The sequence below is a fragment of the Ostrea edulis genome, chromosome 3 (assembly GCF_947568905.1).
Source record: "Ostrea edulis chromosome 3, xbOstEdul1.1, whole genome shotgun sequence".
NCBI classification, from domain to species: Eukaryota; Metazoa; Mollusca; class Bivalvia; order Ostreida; family Ostreidae; genus Ostrea; species Ostrea edulis.
This window is the reverse complement of record NC_079166.1, coordinates 21548193-21561473: the sequence shown is the minus strand read 5'-3', so window position 1 is coordinate 21561473 and position 13281 is coordinate 21548193. Positions and strand designations below refer to the sequence as shown.

The window sequence follows — 13281 nt, the reverse complement described above, 5'->3', positions numbered from 1 at the left end:
CATTCGTACAAAATATTTAACATCCATACTTTACATGCAGTTCACTAACTCTAAATATCACCAAATTAACTTCATGCTTGGAATGATTTCTTATATAAAATGTATAGCATTAAACCCTGAACTATTAATATAATAATAGATAAATATTACCAGTCTGCATAACCCTATACAATATGATTGCTTCCTAGATTACGTGCTTCAACCTTGACGGTGTGCGTAGGTATGGGGTGGACAGGTAAAAATGTTTTTAGTAGGCATGTGAACACAACTCTCTCTCTCTCTCTCTCTCTCTCTCTCTCTCTCTCTCTCTCTCTCTCTCATACACTCTAACGCAAAGGACATAAACAACCCGAACAACAAGTAGGTGGATCCAAGATCCAACACCTGGCTAAATATTCCCCTTGCCAGGAGAAAATGGCTCCTGACATCATCTTACTTGAGAGGGATATCAGGGTATGGGTCAAGTGACAAGAAAAATACCCTCATGCATCAGTGGTGACACTGATGATGAACAAACTCCTAGTTGTCATCCTAATATATATACATGTACTTGTATTAATAACATACAGATGTATATGGACAATAAAAATACAACAGTTCTTTAAAAAAAATCTATATGCACAAACACACTGACACAGAACAAAGTAAACAGGTGTCTTAACTCATGCATCTCTGATGCACTTATACCAGTGTCTGTAAGTAAACATATTTCTGGTTCACATCCTGTACGTACTGCCACTCTCCATATCGCTCTGGAGGTCTACAAACTCTAGTGGTTTTTCTGAGTGGCGGAGTACTACATCTGGGTGAAATCACTGAAATCGAAGATCTTGAGAAAGAAGACGGTATGGTAGAATGATGTGGAGAATATTGATGTAGAGAGGATAGAGGACGACGCTGAGGAATTATGTACACTCCTCTGTCACTCTCATCTGAAGATTCCGAAGAACTTTGGGATGAATCATCTGAAGAAATAGTAGCTGGATTCTGGGTTTTTGTGTTGTTTTTTTTTTTTTGGTTTTTTTTTTTTTTTGTTGGTTTGACCTGTTTGGAAACTAAATAAGAATTAAGATTAGTTGTAATACAATTAAAAGGCAAAGGAAAATTTCCCACTTGTCTGCAAGCTTATGTTTTTCTTTAAAACAAACTGTTCTTACAAGAACTACATCCCCAATTTCTAACAGAAAATGCTGTTTTCGGTTTGTCTTCTTCACCTACGGCAACTTGCCAATATCCTGAACGCAAATAAAGTTTGGAGAAACGTGGGCGCCATTGTAGCCCGTCGATAGATCAGAACAATATTCTTGGGTTTTCAAATATTATATTCTATGGAAAAAATCTACAACATTCGTACAAAATACTTAACATTCATACTTTTCATGCAGTTCACTAACTCTAGATATCACCAAATTAACTTTATGCTTGGAAAGATTTCTTTTTTATAATGTATACATTAAACTCTGAACTATTAATATATAATAGATAAATCTTTCCCGTCTGCATAACCCTACACATTATTATTGCTTCATAAGTCACGTGCTGCAACCTTGACGGTGGACAGGTAAAAATGTTTTTTAGTAGACATGTGAACACAACTCACACACACACACACACACACACACACTCTCTCTCTCTCTCTCTCTCTCTCTCTCTCTCTCTCTCTCTCTCTCTCTCTCTCTCCCATATATTCTTTCTAACACAAAGGACATAAAACAACCCGAACAACAAGTGGGTGGATCCAAGATCTAACACCTGGCTACAATCATGAACAGTATCTACAGCATAGTATAATCATGTACAATATATACAGCATGGTATAGGCCTTTCCGAAAACGTGAGTTATCTCTCTTTGTATTCTTACATTTAGTGTGAATATGACAACTTACAGGTAGTAACACAGTCAGACTGCGCATATATTATGTAAAGTTATATTAGTATGGGCGCTGTTCAAAATCGAGAACAGTTGAAATCATTTGTACGAGAGAGTAAGAAAATGTTAATGGAAACAAACAGGAATTTCTTGATCGAGTCGGGTGTGATTTTCAGGGAATTTTAAAAATTAAATTGAAAATCACCCAGACATTCATTTAATTGTTTACATATATTTCCAATAACGACTGATATAATTATTTTGTAGGCAATTTTCTTTATTATAGATATTAAAAACTTCGAGTGCCTGTGGTGCAAAGATCTTGCATAACATGCCCCCCCCCCTCTTTTAAAAAAAAAATCAATTAAATTAGGAAATCAACGCTTTCATTATTTTATCAGGGCTAAAATGATTCCACCACCACCAATCGGCTCTTTCAAAAATAAACCAGATTGCAATCATTGGGTAACTTTCTCCCAAGTACCTGGACGTGCAAATCATTTTATACACTGCATCATGAAGCTAATATTGTCAATATCAACTGATGTATTTAAAATGCAGTAAAATAGGTAACTAAATAATACTTTTTTTTTTATTAATTTTGTTCAATATTGCTAGACTGATACAAATTATTTTTTCGTAGACCTGTGTGATCCCCTGGGGGAGGGGGTATATTCTCAAATCAAATGTACTCTCTGGGGGAAAGGCAAATCCACCCCCCAATGTAATGCTTTTGACGTCTCTTTATTTCCCCTTTTTTCATTCGTTTTGGCCCCCTTGAAATCTACTTGATTATATATAACAGAAATTGCAATGACAGTTTTAGACACCCCCTCTTGCCACAAATTTACAAAATAATTTGAGTAAAACTCCGAATATTTTACTCAAAATGGCTGTATTTGCAGGTACATACTCTTGCCGACTATAAATTCAGGGCGTTCAGTTATACGTTATCTTATTTTCAAAGCATTGCATGTCTAAATGTCAGTTTAAAGATGGTTTGTAACGACAAATTCCTTTATAGTTATACTTGTATTTAAACTGTATAAAATGTGTGGGCAGACAGCTGGAAATCTGTCTGTGGCCTCTGTTTCATTTACAAGTAGGCCTACAGGCTGGGTTGAATTTTACTCACCTATCGAAGGAGATGGACATTTCCAGAATCCCTAGACGTACATCGTGGCGGAACTTTCATCGCTGAATGTACTACATTGATATTGAACTTCTGATATTTAATTATAAATCTAACTGTATTAAAACACGGGCTAAAGATCCTGAGGAAATGTGTCCAATACATGATATATACTAATTTTAGTTATAAACCACATGAAATTCTGAGAAATGGGGGGGGGGGGGTGGAGGTTAGTTAAAATAATCTAACTGCGTCTTGGGACAGGCCTATCTTAGGGAATTACATCATTTTAACGATAAAACATCCTACCGGGGAGGCGGAAGGGGGGGGGGGTGTCCTCCTCTAGTTACAACATTAATTTTTTATTATTTTTACATGCAAATTTAGTTATTTTCACGTGTATGAAGTAAACCTATGCATTGAGATTTTTTATTAACGTTACCATATTTGTTGACGTGATTACTGCAAAATTATACAGCAATATATTTGTGGCCTTCTGCACTGTTGATAATGACGCTTCTCGAATATACTACCCGGAAGTCTTTACCTACTGTTACGCAAGCGCACTATGTTTCGGATCAAGGAAAGATAACTCATGCTTTCAGATTGATCTATAATCATGTATAGTATATACAGTATGGTATAATCATGAACAGTATATACAGCATTCTATAATCATGTACAGTATATACAGCATGATATAATCATGAACAGTATATACAGCATGGTATAATCATGTACAGTATATACAACATGATATAATCATGGACAGTATATACAGCATGGTACAATCATGAACAGTATATGCAACATGGTATAATCATGAACAGTATATACAGCATGGTATAATCATGAACAGTATATACAGCATGGTATAACCATCTACAGTATACACAGCATGGTATAATCATGAACATTATATACAGCATGGAATAATCATGTAGAGTATATTCAATATGGTATAACCATCTACAGTATGTACATCATGGTGTAGGCATGAACATTATATACAACATCTTATAACCATGAACAGTATATACATCATGGTATAATCATGTAAAGTATATACAGAATGGTACAATCATGAACATTATATACAGCATGGTAGAATCATGAAGAGTATATACAGCATGGTATAATCATGAACAGTATATACAACATGGTATAATCATGTGCAGTATATACATCTTGGTACAATCATGGACAGTATATACAGCATGGTATACTCATCAACATTATATACAGCATGGTATAATCATGAACAGTATATACAACATGGTATAATCATGTGCAGTATATACATCTTGGTACAATCATGGACAGTATATACAGCATGGTATACTCATCAACATTATATACAGCATGGTATAATCATGAACAGTATATACAACATGGTATAATCATGTGCAGTATATACAGCATGGTATAATCATGTGCAGTATATACAGCATGGTATAATCATGGACAGTATATACAGCATTACAATCATCTACAGTATATACAGAATGGTATAATCATGTACAGTATATATAGCATGATATAACCATGTGCAGTATATACAGAATGGTATAATCATGTACAGTATATATAGCATGATATAATCATGTGCAGTATATACAGCATGGTATAATCATGAACAATATATACAGCATGGTATAATCATGAACATTATATACAGCATGGTATAATCATGTACAGTATATACAGCATGATATAATCATGAACATTATATACAGCATGGTATAATCATGAACAATATATACAGCATGGTATAATCATGAACATTATATACAGCATGGTATAATCATGTACAGTATATACAGCATGGTATAATCATGAACAGTATATACAGTATGGTATAATCATGAACAGTATATGCAACATGGTATAATCATGAACAGTATATACAGCATGGTATAATCATGAACAGTATATACAGCATGGTATAATCATCTACAGTATACACAGCATGGTATAATCATGAACATTATATACAGCATGGAATAATCATGTAGAGTATATTCAATATGGTATAACCATTTACAGTATGTACATCATGGTATAGTCATGAACATTATACACAACATCTTATAACCATGAACAGTATATACATCATGGTATAATCATGTAAAGTATATACAGAATGGTACAATCATGAACATTATATACAGCATGGTAGAATCATGAAGAGTATATACAGCATGGTATAATCATGAACAGTATATACAACATGGTATAATCATGTGCAGTATATACATCTTGGTACAATCATGGACAGTATATGCATCATGGTATACTCATCAACATTATATACAGCATGGTATAATCATGAACAGTATATACAACATGGTATAATCATGTGCAGTATATACAGTATGGTATAATCATGTGCAGTATATACAGCATGGTATAATCATGGACAGTATATACAGCATTACAATCATCTACAGTATATACAGAATGGTATAATCATGTACAGTATATATAGCATGATATAATCATGTGCAGTATATACAGCATGGTATAATCATGAACAATATATACAGCATGGTATAATCATGACCATTATATACAGCATGGTATAATCATGTACAGAATATACAGCATGATATAATAATGAACAGTATTTACAGCATGGTATAATCATCTACAATATATACAGCATGGCATAATCATGAACAGTATATACAGCATGGTATAATCATCTACAGTATATACAACATGGTATAATCATGAACAGTATATACATAATGGTATAATCATGTACAGTATATACAGCATGGTATACTCATGGACAGTATATGCATCATGATATAATCATGTACAGTATATACAGCATCGTATAATCATGGACAGTATATACAGCATGATATACTCATCAACATTATATACAGCATGGTATAATCATGAACAGTATATACAACATGGTATAATAATGTGCAGTATATACAGTATGGTATAATCATGTGCAGTATATACAGCATGGTATAATCATGGACAGTATATACAGCATTACAATCATCTACAGTATATACAGAATGGTATAATCATGTACAGTATATATAGCATGATATAATCATGTGCAGTATATACAGCATGGTATAATCATGAACAATATATACAGCATGGTATAATCATGAACATTATATACAGCATGGTATAATCATGTACAGAATATACAGCATGATATAATAATGAACAGTATTTACAGCATGGTATAATCATCTACAATATATACAGCATGGCATAATCATGAACAGTATATACAGCATGGTATAACCATCTACAGTATATACAACATGGTATAATCATGAACAGTATATACATAATGGTATAATCATGTACAGTATATACAGCATGGTATACTCATGGACAGTATATGCATCATGATATAATCATGTACAGTATATACAGCATCGTATAATCATGGACAGTATATACAGCATGATATACTCATTAACATTATATACAGTATGGTATAATCATGAACATTTTATACAGCATTGTAGAATCATAAACAGCATATACAGCATGGTATAATCATGAACCGTATATACATTATGGTATAATCATGTACAGTATATACAGCATGGTATAATCATGGACAGTATATACAGCATGGTATACTCATCAACATTATATACAACATGGTATAATCATAATCAGTATATAGAGCATAGTATAATCATGTAAAGTATATACAGCATGTTGTAATCATGTACAGTATATACAGCATGGTATAATCATGAACAGTATATACAGCATGGTATAATCATGAACAGTATATACAACACGGTATAATCATAAACAGTATATAGAGCATAGTATAATCAGGTAAATTATATTCAACATGGTATGATTAAGTGCAATATATACAGCATGGTATAATCATGAACAGTATATACCGCATGGTATAATCATGTACAGTATATACAGCATGGTATAATCATGAACAGTATATACAGCATGGTATAATCATGAACAGTATATACAACATGGTATAATCATGAACAATATATACAGCATGGTATAATCATGAACAGTATATACAGCATGATATAATCATGCACATGGGTTTGTGATTTATTTAATCGCCTATATTAGCTGTTTGTTTTCTACATCCCGTCAATAATATTTCACTCATATTGAGGCATCAATGGTTGTAGGTGAAGTATCACGAATTTAGACATATTCCGAGCACTCGGGGTCGTAGCAGTGCTCCCCAACAATAAAGAACAATACTGAGGCTTATATAGCGTCCTAATCAACGAAAAATCCCGAAAGCGCTTTTACATAAAATGCATATAATTCAAAGTAAAAGCAATAATGTTCTACAAAAAAAGTGCATGCAGATGATTGTAATGCACCGAGAGTCCTCCTTGAAACAGTATTGTAAATGATCCAGAATGATCTTTTTGCTAGATATTAAAGCAATATTTTAAAAAGTGAGTCTTTAGGTGTCGCTCAAAAAATATCCAGAGATTTAGCTTGGCGTCATCCAAGTGGTTAGACATTCCACAATTTTGGCGCGGAGTAGTCAAAAACCTGTTTCCATGTGTCTGTGTTCGTATTTGGGAAACATTTAGAAGCATCCCATTTCCCGAACGCCAATTTCTTGGAGGGAATACGGGGCAGTAATCTCACTATTGTAGGTTGGTCCGATTTTGTGGACTGCTTTGTATGTGTGTACAAGCACTTTGTATTTTATGCGGTACTGAACCGGGAGTCAGTGCAGGTTATATAGTACAGGTGTAATATGATCATGTTTTTTTAGTACGAGTTATTATCCTTGCTGCTGTGTTCTGTACACGTTGGAGTTTGTTTGTGGTCCTGTTTGGTAAGCAAAGTAGCAATCCATTGGCAGAGTCGAATCTTGATGTCACCAGAGTATGAATTAGTGTGTTGCAGTTTGTTTCGTCAATAATGTGTCTAATCCTTTCAATATTACTTATTTGATAGAAGAAGATCTTTTCATGTTAATCACATGTTGATCCATCCTAATTCCAACACAGAATCTCCGTTTTAAGGTCATATGCAAATAACCCATGATTCTCAATTTGAAATGTTAAACGTTTGGCGCGTAACTGATGTGATATCGTATATTTTCTAAAGCTAGGTAAGCATGTGATATCACATTTTCTCTGATACAATTTGTAATATTTGTAATATAACCTCTCAATGGGTCAAATGCTGTCTGACGTGTTTCATAGCGATTGTTGAGCCGTTCTTGGCACACTGATTTTGACTGCGGATAACTCCGTTTACCTGATCAGGATATAGGGCTCACGGCGAGTGTGACCGGTCAATAGGGGGGTGCTTACTCCTCCTAGGCACCTGACCCCACATCTGGTGTGTCCAGTGGTCCGTGTTTGCCCAACTATCTACTTTGTAGTGCTCATAAGAGTTATGAGATTGATCACTGTTCGTTATCTTCACCTTGCATGAATGACAAATATATGATTATACATTGTTTCCAGTGAAATGGCCAAAGGGAACATATACTTTAGTCAAGCCAAAGTCCGGATGTCCCTCAGGGTGGCTGGAGGGATGGAGATACCAAGATAATGAAGACGATATCGGTAACCAAAACCGAGTAGAAAAGCAGCATCACTTCTTTGGTAAATAGTCACACAATCTCTGAATAAGATCTTAGATTCTTTCATTTGTAGTGCTATGGGGGTTTCAACAGTATCACCTAAAGTCAGCATTTCGAAACCTATATGGTCGTTATAATAATAACGATTGTAAGACCATTGTTGGCACACTGCTCCTGATTTCTAATAACTCCGTTTCCGTTTGCCTGATCCAGACAGAGGGCTCATGGCGGATCTGACCGATCAACAGGGATACGTATCATGCGTAGGTACCTGACCCCAACTTTGGCATATTCAGGGGTCCATGTTTGCCCAACATTTTTTGTACTCCTTGTAGGAGTTAAGAGATTGATGAGATTGATGAGTGTCCATTATCTTCACTTTGTACCATGTAAGGTGAAGATAACGAAGAGTGATCAATCTCATAACTCCTACAAGCAATACAAAATAGATAGTTGGGCAAACACGGACCCCTGGAAAGACCAGAGGTGGGATCAGGTGCCTAGGAGGAGAAAGCACCCCCTGTTGACCGGTCACACCCGCCGTGAGCCCTATATCCTGATCAGGTAAAGTATATAAGGATTTTTTTCTCTCGAATACAGTGAGGAAAAAAAGAACAGCTGTCATATTTCCAAATATATCGGAAGTGTATAGCAAGATACGCTCCTGGTAATGATAGTGTGTGCAATTCTGTCTATGTCAAATTTATAGCTTTTCAATCACTGCCAACTTTATATTTTAATTACTTTCTCATTTCGTGCATAGTTTGAATCAAAATCAAAATCATGTTTATTACTGATTATCACTTGAAATATTTCAATTCAGACTACATTGTGTAAATCAGCCACTATAGAAATCTTCACATCTGCTTCATACTTAGATATTTTTTTACGTATTTCATTGACACAATCCTTATATTTATATATAGAGTATGTACTTTGTATTCCAGAGCCTCCCCGGGATGCATGGGAAACAACTTCCGTTGTTAATAATTTTTAAATTAGCAAAACGCTATTATTTAATAATTCCCAAAGAAAAAAAAGGTGCAAACATTTAGCCATGTTAAGTTGTACACTGTGGGACTTGGAATGTCGGATCAAACAAAATAGTTCATACAATTAGAATCGGGGTGTATTTCAAATCTTTTCTTTTTATCAGATTATTTTAGAGTGCAGCTGAATGATGATGAATTAAAACAAATGCTGATTTGATCTTGAAAGTTTTCAGACAAGTCAAAAAGAGTAAATGATGCTGTTGTCGACCATGCCTCTTGGCGGCCTGAGGCTCTTAGATACTCAATCACCATATATATTTTTTCTTCTAGATATTGTGTGTTTCGAATCATTTAAAATTGAGTCGTCCAAATAGTACACTGCTATTGTGACATCTTTTAGAATTATTTATTAAAATTTTGATTTACGACACAAAGAGAAACTGCAAAGAGTTATCCGATACCCCCCCCCCCCCTCCTTTCAGTTTCTCTGTGTCGTAAAACGAAATGCAAACCATGTATGCACGAACTATACACCGTCAGAACTACACGGGTCCACACAAATTCCCAGATTGGCTGACCAGGAAGTATTGCATTAATTTTATGTTTTATTTCAACACTCGAGCTCCAGCAAACTCATTGCTAAGATCTTATATAATGATGAATGCACATTGGATAATGAAAGAAGCACATGTCATAATGATAAATGCACATGACATAATGCTTAGTGTACATGGCATAATGATTAGTGCACATGGCATAATGATGTATACACATCACCAGAACATCAGGAGGCAGTTAAGACGTTCCATATACAAACATATTTACAACGCAGACCACATGTTAATATTAGACACATTATATATATATAATAACTGTATCCCATTTCCATTCTCAATGACCGTGTAGCGTGTGGTAGCGTGGCGAGAATTCCATCATCATCGAAAGCAAGTTTATTTTAGACTTGCCTAGATGGTCGAGCAGTCTAGCGCGCTGGTCGCATGCTGCTAGGAGATTTGGTTCCTCAGGTCGTGAGTTCAACCCCGGGTAGGGGCGGAAGTGGGTATCCAAATAAAGTGAAATTTTCTGTGCTTTATATATATATATATATATATATATATATATATATATATATATATATATTGTCCAGGCATCAATGGAAACCATCCAAGGAATATGAATTTATCTTATTGCACCAAGGACCCAAAAGATGTTAATCGTGAAGGTGATTGGCCACGTGGGAACTACTGTATTCTGAAGCATGGGAGTACATGTCCTCATGTAGGTAAGTGAACATGTCATTTTCCTTACAATTAAAAAAAACAAACATTGCACATATTTGGTAAATATCAGGCACTGCTTCTGTAGAATGAGGGTATTTATATCTCCTCTCACTGATGCAGGTAACTGGTTTCCTCATTCATTTCTTCTTCGATATAAAATGCATATCATTTTGATTCTTAATTTGCTATAACTGAAGAATACCCCTAAATACATAATGTAAATTCAAGCTTTCCAGACTGGATATGTTTTATGGGATGACGAAGATTCGTACAATATAAACAAAGCAGGTGGGGAATTACCAAGTGGACAATTCAACAGAGATACAAAGATTGACTACTGTTGCAGGTACATTTAAAAAAAAAAAAGGAAGTTATCATCATTCTGCATAATTAATGTAGAAATTGAACATGTAAGCAAGATTACGGCAGGATTAATACAAATACATAAACACGATATAGACACCCCTCCCACTGATGGAAATCCGTAAGTGCAGATCATATACATGTACCTTAACTTGGCAACCCTTCGCCGATATTCGTGACGTCTCCATATGAGTGAACATTTCTCGAGCGTGATATCAAACAATATACAACCAGTCAGCCAGCCTAAACGCCATTAGTATATAGTGTTTATTGCTTTGAAGGTACAATGCTTAATTTCCGTTAGCTACAACAAGACGTACAATGCCACACGCCAAATTATCAATCAATGTGTACATTTCTATAGTATTATACTATGTAGACATTTAAATGAAGCAGTCGTCAAAAACCAAACAAATAATTAAATCTGGTTTTTCATGAACACGATACTTTGTATTTTAGACTTGATAGTCGATACTCAACACTTATCCGACTTCCAACATCTAAGCCATTTTATCTGTTGAGATACACTAACCACTGCCAAAGGATTAAGGGAATGCACGTGAGAGAAGAATCGTGTATACAGATGATCAGAACTACGCCAATATAAATGAAGTGCACTTTACACATCCGCTTGGACCTGTTCCTGGACAAGCGTATCATAAGCTTCATTACTGTTATTACTGGTCATTATAATAAAGAACTGCATCATGCCGGTAATAGTTCTATATTAGAATCATGTATGAAGTCATACACGATTTAAAAAAATTATCAGTTATTCTAAAGACGTAATTAAGTGGAGAGATAATTGTTTTGACTTAAATAAACTCATGTTTATCTTTCCCAGTGATATTGCGTATATGTTTTATGTATATATTTTATAGTATGTTATTTATTTTTATATTATCTCATTTATCTATCTGTGAATATGTTTTATATAGGAACACAATGTAAACTAGTCATTTGATACTGATTGTGCTATCCTGTCTAAATAAAGAATATATAATTCAAATGTTGTAATTTATGAATTTGGTTGATATATTTTTTTTCCAAACAGAACACCGATTCTTGAAAAAAAAACTTGAATTAATTCACTCGAAATTTTGCATTAAATTCAGTAATATCGCCAATATTTAAAAAAAAAAAATAGTCTCTAAACTCCACATTTTTAGCTCAATTTTAAATATTAAGACAAAACCTTTACAAGTAGGTGAAATTCTAGAACTTGACATCACTCCTAATATGTCCATTTAAAGTCTTAAGTTTGATGTCATAATTTTCTTTTTTCGTATATTAAGTTTAAAAACGTTATTATGAAAGGTGAAGATAACGAACAGTGATCACTCTTATAACTCTCATAAGAAATACAAAATAGAGAGTTGGGCAAACACAGACCCCTGGATATTACCTATTTACGTGTTGTATCCGTATTGTGCATTTTTTATATAATGATTGGTTTGTATTGTCTATGTTCGGTTGATAACAACATATCAATTAAGTTTAATTGAATAAGTACAAAAATGTCGTGTTTAGAACACTGTAGTTGAATAACAAGCTTTGCGATCCCAGTTTTTTGTTTTTATAATTTCCTAATTTTCCTTCAATGTGGAAAACAACCCCCCCCCCCCCACCTTCAAATGACATTACTTCAAAACACAGGTGCAAACCTCTTTGACACAAGCGTATACATGCAGGAGATTAAAATATTTGCATCCATTCTAATGTTTCGGAATGATTGCTCTTCAGCGACCAACATATTTGAGGAATATAGTGCACTTCTTTTTAATAGTCATAATGATAATTCAAAGGAAGAACGCACACGGAAATTAATTATATCAAACAAAGTTCCTTACATACGCTGCATGGAACCTATGGTTTCCATGGTACGGAAACTGTGTAAAAACTATGCGGAAACTTAAAAACACAAATGGTTTACACAATATTTCAGTTGGGAATTTCAAATTTACAAGAGTTTACACAGCGCGTAAACCTAGGTCGTCCCCCACTGAAGGTGGTTTACGCAGCGGAAATGTGCTGAAACGTAAGATTTC

At 34.4% G+C, this 13281-nt stretch overlaps 1 pseudogene; it reads left to right on the top strand.

The window, feature by feature from the left end:
• The first annotated feature begins 2759 nt into the window (after positions 1-2759).
• On the top strand, positions 2760-11926 carry LOC130053486 (uncharacterized; annotated as a pseudogene).
• The last annotated feature ends 1355 nt before the right edge of the window (positions 11927-13281 follow it).